Source organism: Amblyomma maculatum, chromosome 4, assembly GCF_055883805.1.
Source record: "Amblyomma maculatum isolate TAMU_Amacu chromosome 4, ASM5588380v1, whole genome shotgun sequence".
Taxonomy (NCBI): domain Eukaryota; kingdom Metazoa; phylum Arthropoda; class Arachnida; order Ixodida; family Ixodidae; genus Amblyomma; species Amblyomma maculatum.
The window spans coordinates 80,842,746-80,854,182 of NC_139347.1; positions in this window are offsets into that span (position 1 = coordinate 80,842,746).

The following is an 11,437-nucleotide window of genomic DNA, read 5'->3' on the forward strand; positions in this document are numbered from 1 at the left end:
GCATTCGAACTTCGTGCAATAATAAGAAAACACGGCAGACTAGATCGAAATTGAGATTTTCCTTGCTTTCGAACTACCTTCATTTTGAAAATCTTGGAGAGACTCGTTTTCTCTTTCAATTGCACGACCGAAATAAACGTCCTTCAGTGAAGCATTTTCATTATTGCACTCCGGATGACCTGGACCCAGACATAAACACCATCTGGATGTATGCGCGACACCAAATCACAAATCAGCCACTACCATCTCCGGGCCCAGTGTACAAACTTTCTGCATTATATTTTACTTCTCTATTTTTGGAGAAGGTGCACTTTCTTTTGGGGCGTCCTTGGTAGCATGACTAGCACTAGGACATTTTACTCGAACTGTCACGTTTGGTGCCTAACGTCTTCTCACTTGCGAAGGCTGCGACGGATTCGCTAAACAATGAAGCTGAGGCGAGAACAAAGGGCGAACAGCGCTAAAAGAGATTCACAGCACAAAGATGGAGACCGCACCAAGGATAATACAGAAAAAGAATAAAAAAAACCGGCGCCTTCCCTGACGTGCTCAACATATATACCTTGACCTAAAGGCTCTGCGCCATAGGCGCTTCATCTTCATCTTCATCCTCGTGTTGCAATAAATCAGCACCCATTCTATCCTTTATGACAGCTGCAACCCGTCCATTTGGCGTAAACAATCGACACACAAATATTTTCCCTTCCTGCTCTTTGCTCTCGTTTTTTTTTTTTCTAGTTTTGTCAAGATGTCAACGCGCTTTTCTTTCAGTATTCGCTTCGTTAGCTGTTTTCTCCCTATTTATGCTTCATTCTGTGACCACATTTCGCGGTGTATATAGACAATTGTCACTGTTATGGAGTAAGGATAATATGACTGAACGTGACTAGCCTGTTCCGAAACGACAGAGGACCGCAGCGATGCCATAAAGTCGCACGGATGGCCTCTCGCCAGCTTACTTTTGTGTGTTCGGATTCTGGTGGAAAGGCATTATCACGCGTGACTTCAGCGAACTTTGCGGGATGGAGGCTCGATTGGCTTCAGGTCAGAACCATTCTGACTCTTCCTTTCGACTTCGACTCCACTACCAGCTGGAAAGCGCACAAAGTTACTGCTCACTTCGAGGTTCAGCGGAAAGATGTTACAGCTTCGGTAAAGACGGAAGCTGAGAGGACGGAGCATTAAAATGGCTTCAGTAGAAATGGTTCAGCGTTCTTCTATTTTCTTGAATGTCATATTTTTCTACATTACATTAATTTATCGGGCCATTGGGGACGAAACTCGAATCAACTAATGGCTGGCAGATAGTCTTGAACAAATTATGTTATGTTTTATGGTCTGGCGAAATAATAAACTGATGCGTAAATAATTTGTCACAGTTCTCCTCAAAAGGTCAGAGCTCGCAGTTTTATTTTTACGCTCTCTACTGCTGTAAAAGTGGCACTTTATTTTGCCAAATACTGTTTTTGTCTGTTGATCGACAAGGCATAAATGAAACAATAAGTTGTGCGAGGTGGGTTAGCTAAGATGTGATGTTTTTTTTTTTGTGTGTAATATTCCTCTCAACAAGTAACTGTAGCCTTATTATCTGCGCAATATGTGGCCCTAAAATATGTTTTTTTCTTCCTACTATCTTAATATTCTTTGACCTTTACGCCTGCATGGCTAGCAAGCTGACCTCTCTGAAAGCGTCAACATAACAGAAAAATAGCTTATTTTACTGGCAGTGTCATCAAATATGTACGTGGCTGTTCTTTTTCTATCTAACAGATTTATTTTCGAGCTAAACCAAAACCGCTGCTTGATTCTGAGTAGTAAGCTTTTGTTTCGAAAAACATGTCTTGGTGTTAAAGCAAGTTCCGTTATCAAGTAACTGTATGATAGAAAGGGCCGCTGTTGAATTATTTCTGCAGTGGTTTAAGGATGAATCGTTACGGAATCAAACTCGGCAATTAAAAATAAGAATCATAAGCGAGACCAAATTATAGAATAATATGCCAAACGGCTTCATTCAACTAAAAGGGGTGTCAACCACAGAGCTCTAAATACAGACGCATATTGGCTTTCTTAGGTATTTTTTACCCGTAACGTTCCTAGGAACAAAAGATTAGAAACGTAAACGAACGTTCGGTTCTGTACAACGCGAGAGCGTTGGCCGAAAAATATACGAGAATGAGACCCTACCTGGACCTGTTTTTGCCAATCGCCCTTTCACTTTGTTGCTGCCGAAAAAAGCAGGAAGCACACATGTCTATAGGAGGTTTTGAGTTTTTGAAGTTGCATAAGCTGGATTGTACCACTTATCATTTAATGCATGACATAAAAGTGTGAATCTGCTGACCTATAGGCCCATAGGCACACAGAAACAGACACAGATATGAGCGACCACATAATGAATGAATATGAAGTGATAACTTTAGGAAAAACAGGAAGGGCATATAAGAATTTTGAAGCTTATATTCTCATTAATGTGCTGGAGGAAAGTTGCCACTACGATGACAGCCACGCAAATTGTGCTTATATACTGACACCTATCGCCAATCGCATTTTGTTCTGAGAGCTTCGATGGCAGCAAACCCTACATCAGTCAGATGGGAAACAAGGTGACGTACAAGCATGAATAAGGAACACGGCGCGAGAAACTTCCAAGGATTGCCTGGGTTGCTGCGGGTTGATCTGAAATGTTCGTGTATGTTTTTCACCTAGAAAGGTTTGAATATATTTCTATACAGTGACAACACTCAAGGAGGCCCATTGATTCTAGTAGTTAATTGTTCAGTGATCGTAAGCCATGTTTTTGCGCTCAGGGTTTATATACACGGTCTTTTTCATTTCGTGCGATAGTGCTAACTATATTAAGGCCAACTGAAAAACAGGATGCAATATATGAGGCTTGCACACGGAAACGAAGTGGCGTCCGTGTGCTGTGCGATGTCAGCGCACGTTAAAGATCCCCAGGTGGTCGAAATTACTCCGTAGCCCTCAACTACGGCCCCCCTTTCTCTCTATCCACTTTCACTCCCACCTTCATCCCTTCCCTTACGGCGCGGTTCAGGTGTCCACAGAGCAAGTGTGACAGATACTGCGCCTTTCCCTTCCTATGAACCAACCAACCAACCAACCAACCAAAGTGGAGAAATAATGCGTATTTTTTTCTGCCTTGGCAAAGTATTGAATTTACCGATGTCTTACAAATGTGCAATTGTATATGCAAAACTGGTTTGGTTTGTGGGGTTTAACGTCCCAAAGCGACTCAAGCTATGAGAAACGCCGTAGTGGAAGACTCTGGAAATTTCGACTACCTGTGGTTCTTTAAAGTGCACTGACATCGCACAGCCACGGTCAAGAGGCGTTTCTTCATCTGCTATTTCAGCCAGTGTCGGAACTTTACTGCCAATTTTTATTAACTATTATTTTGTAATTGATTAGTATAACTAAAATTGATGCTCAGGGTGAGATGAAGAATGCGGAGTCTGCTGTGCGCCCTCTGGAGAAGTTCAACGAAACCGAAGTTTTTAATTGTTTTTCTGCTAAAAAGCGTTAAACGATATTACGTTTAGAAAAAGCAATATTGGGCATAGCCTATCCTTATATTGTATGCTTTATCAATGCATTTCGCACAAGATGTTTCTTCCCGCTTTTAAATTTAAGCAATGCGGTCATTGAAGTTCATTGCTTATAGGCAGGTGTGTCATGCTGCAAAAATTCTAGATTTATTGATTGATTTATAGGAAGGGAAAGGCAAGCCGCGGTAACTGTCGCACTTGTTTTCTGTGGACACCTCAACCGCGCCGTAAGGGAAGGGAGGACGGCACGAACTACTACAGTGCGGCAAGGCGAAAACCATTACAGCGCGGTGGATCGTAGCCCTCCACTACGGCACCTCTATCTTTTTTTCTTTTTTTTTTCACTCCCATCTTTCTCTCCTTTACGGCACAGTCAGGGGTCCACGGAGAAGTTTGACAGATACAGCCACTACGACTCCTCTTTCTCTCTTTCCACTTTCATCCCCACCTTCCTACCTTCCCTTACGGAGCGGTTCAGGTGTCCACAGAGCAAGTGTGACAGATAGTGCGCCTTTCCCTTCCTGTGAACCAATTATTATTATACCGCACCTTCTCTGTCCTGTAAACCAAATTGAAACTTGTTCGACCCCGACCACCAGCGGCTACGTTTCGATGGCGGCAACACGGAGCGGCGTCCGTATGCTGTGCGATGTCAGCGCACGTTAAAATCCCCAGGTGTTCGAAATTACTCGGGAGCACTCCACTACGGCAACCCTTTCCCTCTTTCCGCTTTCACTCCCACCTTCCTCACTTCCCTTACGGCGCGGTCATGTGTCGACCTCGGCGGCTGCGTTTCGATGGAGGCGAAACGAAGAGGCGTCCGTGTGCTGTGTGATGTCAGCGCACGTTAAAGATCCCCAGGTAGTCGAAATTACCCGTAGCCCTCCACTACGGTTCCTCTTTCTCTCTTTCCACTTTTACTCCCATCTTCCTCCCTTCCCTTACGGGAAGGGAGGAAGATGGGAAAAACAAGCGAGAGTTACCGCGCCTTTCCCTTCCTATAAATAAAAAAAAAACGGTCCAGAGGAGTGTGACAGATAGTGCGCTTTGCTTTTTCCGTGTATATATATATATATATATATATATATATATATATATATATATAGTGTTACCGGAAAACGCGGGACCAAAGGGATGTGCTCATTGACAAAGACGACGACCGAGGAACGCGGGCACGACGAAGCGTTGAGAAAGAGGACGACGCTGACAGAGTGAATACTGCACGGCTACTGAAGTCTTAGCGTCGAGTTCAGTCCATCGCAGTGCCGTTACACTAAGTACATCCCCGTAACATCTTGGTGGAGGTCGCGGGTTCGACACAATCTGACGCTGGATCTCCGCAGTGGCCGTCACCTCGGAACGCGGGCACGATGACAACCGACGCGGCTCCATCTACCTCCGCAACGGCAACTGTCGTCGTAGCCCACCCCCGTGACCCTGGTCCCATTCTGCGGTACAGATGAGGTCGATGTCGAGGACTGGCTTTCGCTTTATGAGCGTGTTAGCCAGTACAACAGGTGGGACGCCACGCTGATGCTGTCCAATGTCATCTTCTACCTTACTGGCACGGCACGCGTGTGGTTCGAAACACATGAAGCAGATATACCCTCCTGGGATGTTTGCAAACAAAAACTCCGTTACCTGTTCGGAAAACCGATTGGCCGTCAACTCGCCGCCAAGAGGGACCTCGCCACACGTGCCCAGACATCTACCGAGCCTTATATTACATATATACGAGATGTTCTGGCCTTCTGCCGAAAAGTGGATAAAGTCATGACAGAACCAGATAAGGTGGGGCACATCCTCAAAGGCATAGCCGACGATGCCTTCAATCTTCTCCTTTGTCGGGATTGTTCCATGGTCGACTCCGTTCTGCAGGTCTGTCGACATTTCGAGCAGGCCAAACACAAAAGCATTGCACATCGCTTCAATCGGCTCCCCAACACTGCCCCTAGCTCCAAGTGCGAGGATCTGCCGACCCGAAGGCAACCTTCCAACACTGAAAATGTGACCCGCATCGCGCGTCGTGAACTGGAAGCGCTCGCTCCTGCTACATCCAACCCGCCCTCCTCGGACAGCAACCTAGCAGCAAACTATATATATATATATATATATATATATATATATATATCGAAGTAAACATTAAATAAAAATGACATAAAGATACCATCCCCAACGCTTTCCTTGGCCTCGCCGACTGTTGGCTTCTTTCCTTCATATATATATATATATATATATATATATATGTGTGTGTGTGTGTGTGTGTGTGTGTGTGTGTGTGTGTGTGTGTGTGTGTGTGTGTGTGTGCGTGCGCGCGCGCGCGCGCGCGTGTGTGTGTGTGTGTGTGTGTGTGTGTGTGTGTGTGTGTGTATGTGTGTGTGTGTGTGTGTGTGTGTGTGTGTGTGTGTGTGTGTGTGTGTGTGTGTGTGTGTAATTCGAAACGTCGCGGATGCCTGCTGTGCTAGGTCTGCTTCTTATTCCTGTGGTGCAGCGTTCGAGGAAGGACCAAATGAAAGGCGCCGAACGGACGCCTGGATCGGATGCCCAGTGGGGACAGCTTCGTATATGCGTCAATTGCCTGGTGACCATGTCCAGTCATGACAGCACATTGCACCTCTTGTTGAACACAACCAGCTTTTCTTTAAACACACCAAAGTTCACCGGCGTTCTATAATTTGTTTTACCGAAAAGGAAAGGCGAAACATCTATCACTCCCACAATCCCAGTACTATTATCCTCACTGTTGACAAGGAGAATTATGACGTGCGTTTTACTATCCCGGGCGTGGCACATTTGGTTAAAGTGCTCGGGTGGGGATCCAAGGGATGGAAGTTTGATTAGCGGTGGAAACAGGATTTATTTTTAGCTATCTTTCTCGCTGTAGACAAGAAGAATTGGTTGAGTTTGGTTTATGAGGTTTAACGTCTCAAAGCGACTCAGGCTATGAGAGACCTCATAGTGGAGGACTCTGAAAACAGACCACTTGGGGTTCTTTAACGTGCACTGACATAGCAAAGCACACGGGCGCCTTGCTTTTCGCCTCCATCGAAAAGGGGCCACCAAGGCCGAAATTCGATCCCTCGTCTTTGGGAACAGTAGTCGAGCGCCGTAACCACTGCGCCACCCCGGCGGGGCAGTCAACAAGGTATAATACTAAAGCAATGCTAATATCATCTTCGTATTAGTTTCTCCTATTGAGAAGTGGAGTACTCCGCCTCAGTGCAGGTCATGCTTTATTGGCATTTGAATGGCCTTTTCGAGGACAAGATTCAGAATCATTGTTCGTATGCAGACCAGTGCTATGTTGAGGCGTAAGCATTTGATGGCTCGTACTTGCGGCCATAACCTGTCTGTTCGGCCACGAGAAGTGTCACATTTCGCGAGATTTTTGGGTATGAAGCTTATTCCCGTGACGTCATTGTAGCTTCACTGGCAACCATGGCACGAACAATAGGACAGATTGATTTATTTTATAGGAAGGGAAATTCGCGGTAACTGTCTCACTTGTTTTCTGTGGACACCTCAACCGCGCCGTAAGGCAAGGGAGGAAGGTGGGAGTGAAAGTGGAAAGAGAGAAAGAGGAGTCGTAGTGAAGGGCTACGGAGTAATTTCGACCACCTGGGGATCTTTAACGTGAGCTGACATCACACAGCACACGACGTCGCAGAGTGGGAAAGAAAGAGAGAGAGAGCCTACGGTGAATCATGACAGGGCGCCGTTGAAATCCGAGCTCTGATTGGACGGCGTTGCAAGCGGCGTCTCAAGTGTCCGACAAATGAACGGCGCGCAGCAGGGAGGACGCTTGTAGATCCGCGCCGACGCGTCGGAAACGTTTTTTGTGTGCTTTTAGTTTCGAACCGCCCAACGTTATGGCGTCTCCATAATACAGGGTTGCCACAAATGCCGCCTGCTAAACCTGATAGTAGGGCCATTTGTTTAACCTACACCAGCTACACCTGTGCAGCAAAAATCCATTGTAGGTATAGGAGATTTTCTTCACTGGTGTAGCTGGTGAAGATTAAACAAATGGCCCTAGTGAATAGGGTCTATACCACGAAAGTGTGACGTCACCACCTAGTGACCTCATGGGCCATGATGCCTGGGATAGTGAAACGCACATTAGACAGGAATTATGAGGTGTGTTTCACGATCCCAGGCATTATGGCCGATGACGTCACTAGGTGGTGACGTCACAATCTTGCGGTATACCTCAAACTCTTGCGAAGTGTGACTCTTCTCTTGGCCGGACAGACAGGGTTATGGCCGCAAATACGAGTCATTAAAGGCTTTCGACTCAACATTGCACTGGTATGCATACGAAAAATGATTCTGAGTCTCGTCCTCGAAAAGGACATTCTGCCAATAAAGCATGACCTGCATAATGGCGGAGTACTCCACTTCTCAACAGGAGAAACTAATACGAAGATGATAGCATTGCTTTAGTATTATAGCTCAAAAAAGAATGGTACTCCCCTGATGGGGCTGGGACAGGTAAGGTGACTGCCGCTTGCGGCGGCGGCTAGCCTGCCACATAATTTTTATCTGTTGTAGGCCGTCATTGCACCCGCCACCGTTTCAGTGGTGGACGACGGCTGTTGTTGCGGCGCGCGTCTTTCTCTCCCTCTTCATTTTCTTTCTTCTCTATTTTCTCTTCTGTCTGCACGTTACCCTGCCGGGGTGGTGCAGTGGTAAGACGCCCGACTACTGTGCCGCAGTACCCGGGTTCGAACCCGACCTCGGCGGCTGCGTTTCGATGGAGGCGAAACGAAGAGGCGTCGTGTGCTGTGCGATGTCAGCGCACGTTAAAGATCCCCAGGTGGTCGAAATTACTCCATAGCCCTCCACTACGACTCCTCTTTCTCTCTTTCCACTTTCACTCCCATCTTCCTCCCTTCCCTTACGGCACGGTTGCGGTGTCCACAGAAAAACAAGTGAGACAGTTACCGCGCCTTTCCCTTCCTATAAATAAAACTGTCTGCACGAGGCAGCAGAGGTGGCTCAGCTACAGAGCCAGTAGCAGGCCTGTGCATTTTCTTTTCCTTCTTCATACAGCCACAACAACAACAACAACAACAACAAACTAAAAAGCAGACGACGGATGTTTACCGAACACAACAGCGGAGTTTTTTTGTTGTTGTTGTTGTATATGTATAGACCAGACATTTCTACAGTGTCGTGCAGCATGCGTCCCCTTGGGTCAGCTGTGGCGTAGCCCCAAGTCGGGTGCTTAGCATTGAAGTCTCCTCCCACCAGGATGGGGAGGCTTCCTGACAGGGCCAGGACTTTGGCGAGCCACCCGTATGAGTCGGTATTATGACTGCCAGTCAGAGGCCTGTAATACACGGAGACTGCCACCATGGGCCGCTGCCCAGGAGGACACATTTTAACAGCGATTACTTCTCTGAACTCATTACTTAGATCAGGAATTTGTAATTCGGTTGCTGTGCATTCGTTTCTGACAAGGAGAGCAGCTTGACCCTGTGCATGTTGGTTTCCTCTGTTCTGGTGAAGTATGGTAGGCTGCTGAAATGTACGGTAACCCCGAATAGTGCAAGATCCCCTTGTTTCTTGCAAAAGGATGACCAGAGGCTTCAATTTTCTGACTTGTTCCCTTAGGGTAGGTCCAGTCTGCGTGAAACTTCTGCAGTTCCATTGTAGACATATTGATCTGATTCTTATTGCGCCTCTGCGGGCTTACGACTACACGCCCGACAACGAGATATGACACCAGACCTGACGTTGGCCACACCAGGATTCATCAGGCAATGGGAAGTCGAACAGACAACATGGGGAAGCGACCACTTACCAATTTTGATCACCCTTAACCGAAAAAAGATTCGTGAAAAAAGGCAAACGGTTACCATCGACTGGGAAAAGTTTCGGACAGCCACTGGCGGCAACTTCATGGACTTCGCGCAATTCAGTGCCATGGTTGCGAAAGCACGGCCATGGTCCCGAGACACAATAATATGTGACGACACTACCACACACATGGATAGGCACCTTGCCAACTTGTGGCGAAAGGTCAATATCCTTACGCAACAATACAGATATAAAGGAAAGCGCCACAGGGATCTCATGAGCCTTAAGCGCCAATATCGACTCATCAAGGAGTACCAAAAACAGCTCGAAACAGATTCATGGCACAGCACTTGTGCGACGCTCGGACGCAAACCCGGCCTTAAAAAGCTCTGGGGAATTCTACGAAGCCTGCTGGGGAAAAAGAAAAGCACACCACCACTGGCAGAGCTGTTCCTGCGCGAGAACCCAGCTGCACTCGAGGAAAAGGTGATCCACACGTTCTTCCCGCATGCTTCTGAGATACCCACGCCACCATTGCCGGCGATCACGATTGACAACACAGTGATGGAACTTGAAAAACCATTTACATTTGGCGAGCTATTGGCAGCATTAGCCCACGGCAAACCGAAATCGGCTCCAGGACACGACGGAGTAACATGGCAGGAGCTCAGAAATCTTAGCGACGAAGCCCAAGATCAGCTCTTAACTATCATAAACGATTCATGGGAATCAGGAGTGGTGCCAGATGCACTAAAGCTATCATTGATATACCCCATACCGAAATCAGGGAAGGACCACACAAAACCAGAGAACCTACGTCCAATAGCTCTCACATCCACTATCTGCAAATTGATTGAGCGAATGATAGCCGCAAGAATACAGCATTATATCGAATACGTACAGCCTGGGTTGCATCCAGCCCAGGCTGGATTCCGTCCGAATATGGGCACGCATGATTGCCTTTGGCTGCTCCGCAGGGTGATCAACCGCAGGTCTCGCAAACAGACACCAAATTACATCCTCGCGGTTGATATGCGCAAAGCATTCGACAATGTAAACCAACAGGTAATCCTACAAGAATTAGCAAAAAGATATCCCAGCCAAAAAGCATACAATTGGATATGCAGCTTCCTTCAAAGTAGACCTATTAGGCTTCATGGCAAAGCTTCGGGATGGAGCCCCAGAACCTATTACTTGGATAGGGGCGTGCCCCAGGGCTCTATCCTCGGGCCTTTGCTTTTTAACTTGGCCATGACCCGCGTAGCAGAAGCGCTCGAGCGAGACACTTCGGCCCGCTTCACCATCTACGCAGATGATGTCACCATATGGACAGAAGCAGTGGATTACCCAAATGAAGAAGTCATGCAGACGGAGCTCCAAGCAGCAATCTTCAGCCTCACTGACAGCTTGGAAGCATTGAGGCTACAGCTCTCACCTGAAAAGACACAACTCACAAGCATAGACGGCAAGAATTCTACAAACGCCAAAAAGCAGATTACACTGCATCTTGGACAACACAACATCACGTCTGCAAATGGGCAGACAAAAATCTTGGGGGCACAGATTTCTAGTTGCAACAGTCCTCGTAAATGGATTCGTACATTACAACGTAACTGGACCCCGATGTTGCATATGATTCGCCGGATTTCAAACAAATACGGTGGAGCCCGGCAAAAATCGTGCCAAACACTGTCTAGAGCGGTTGCTGTAGGCAGGATTCTGTACGGGGCACCTGTCTATGAGTTTTCTAATCGCGACGGTAAAGACATCGAAAAGCTACACAGGGCCACTCTTCGCACCATTACTGGGCTTCCTAAGCACACGAGAAATGAAGACCTGCTTAAAATGGTCAGCATACCACCCATACAAGACATTATAAGAGAAGCAAAAATAAGAATGCGATCCCGACTGGAAAACACGACCCAAGGGCAGCAGATCATGGCATGGGACAACCGAATCAACATTGCTCCGAGGCCCCTGGGGACAGACACTTCACCCCCGTGGGAGGCGCCGGTAATCGCACTAAGGCCACAACGACCTATGAGTAGGCGGAATGTGGTAGCTAGGCA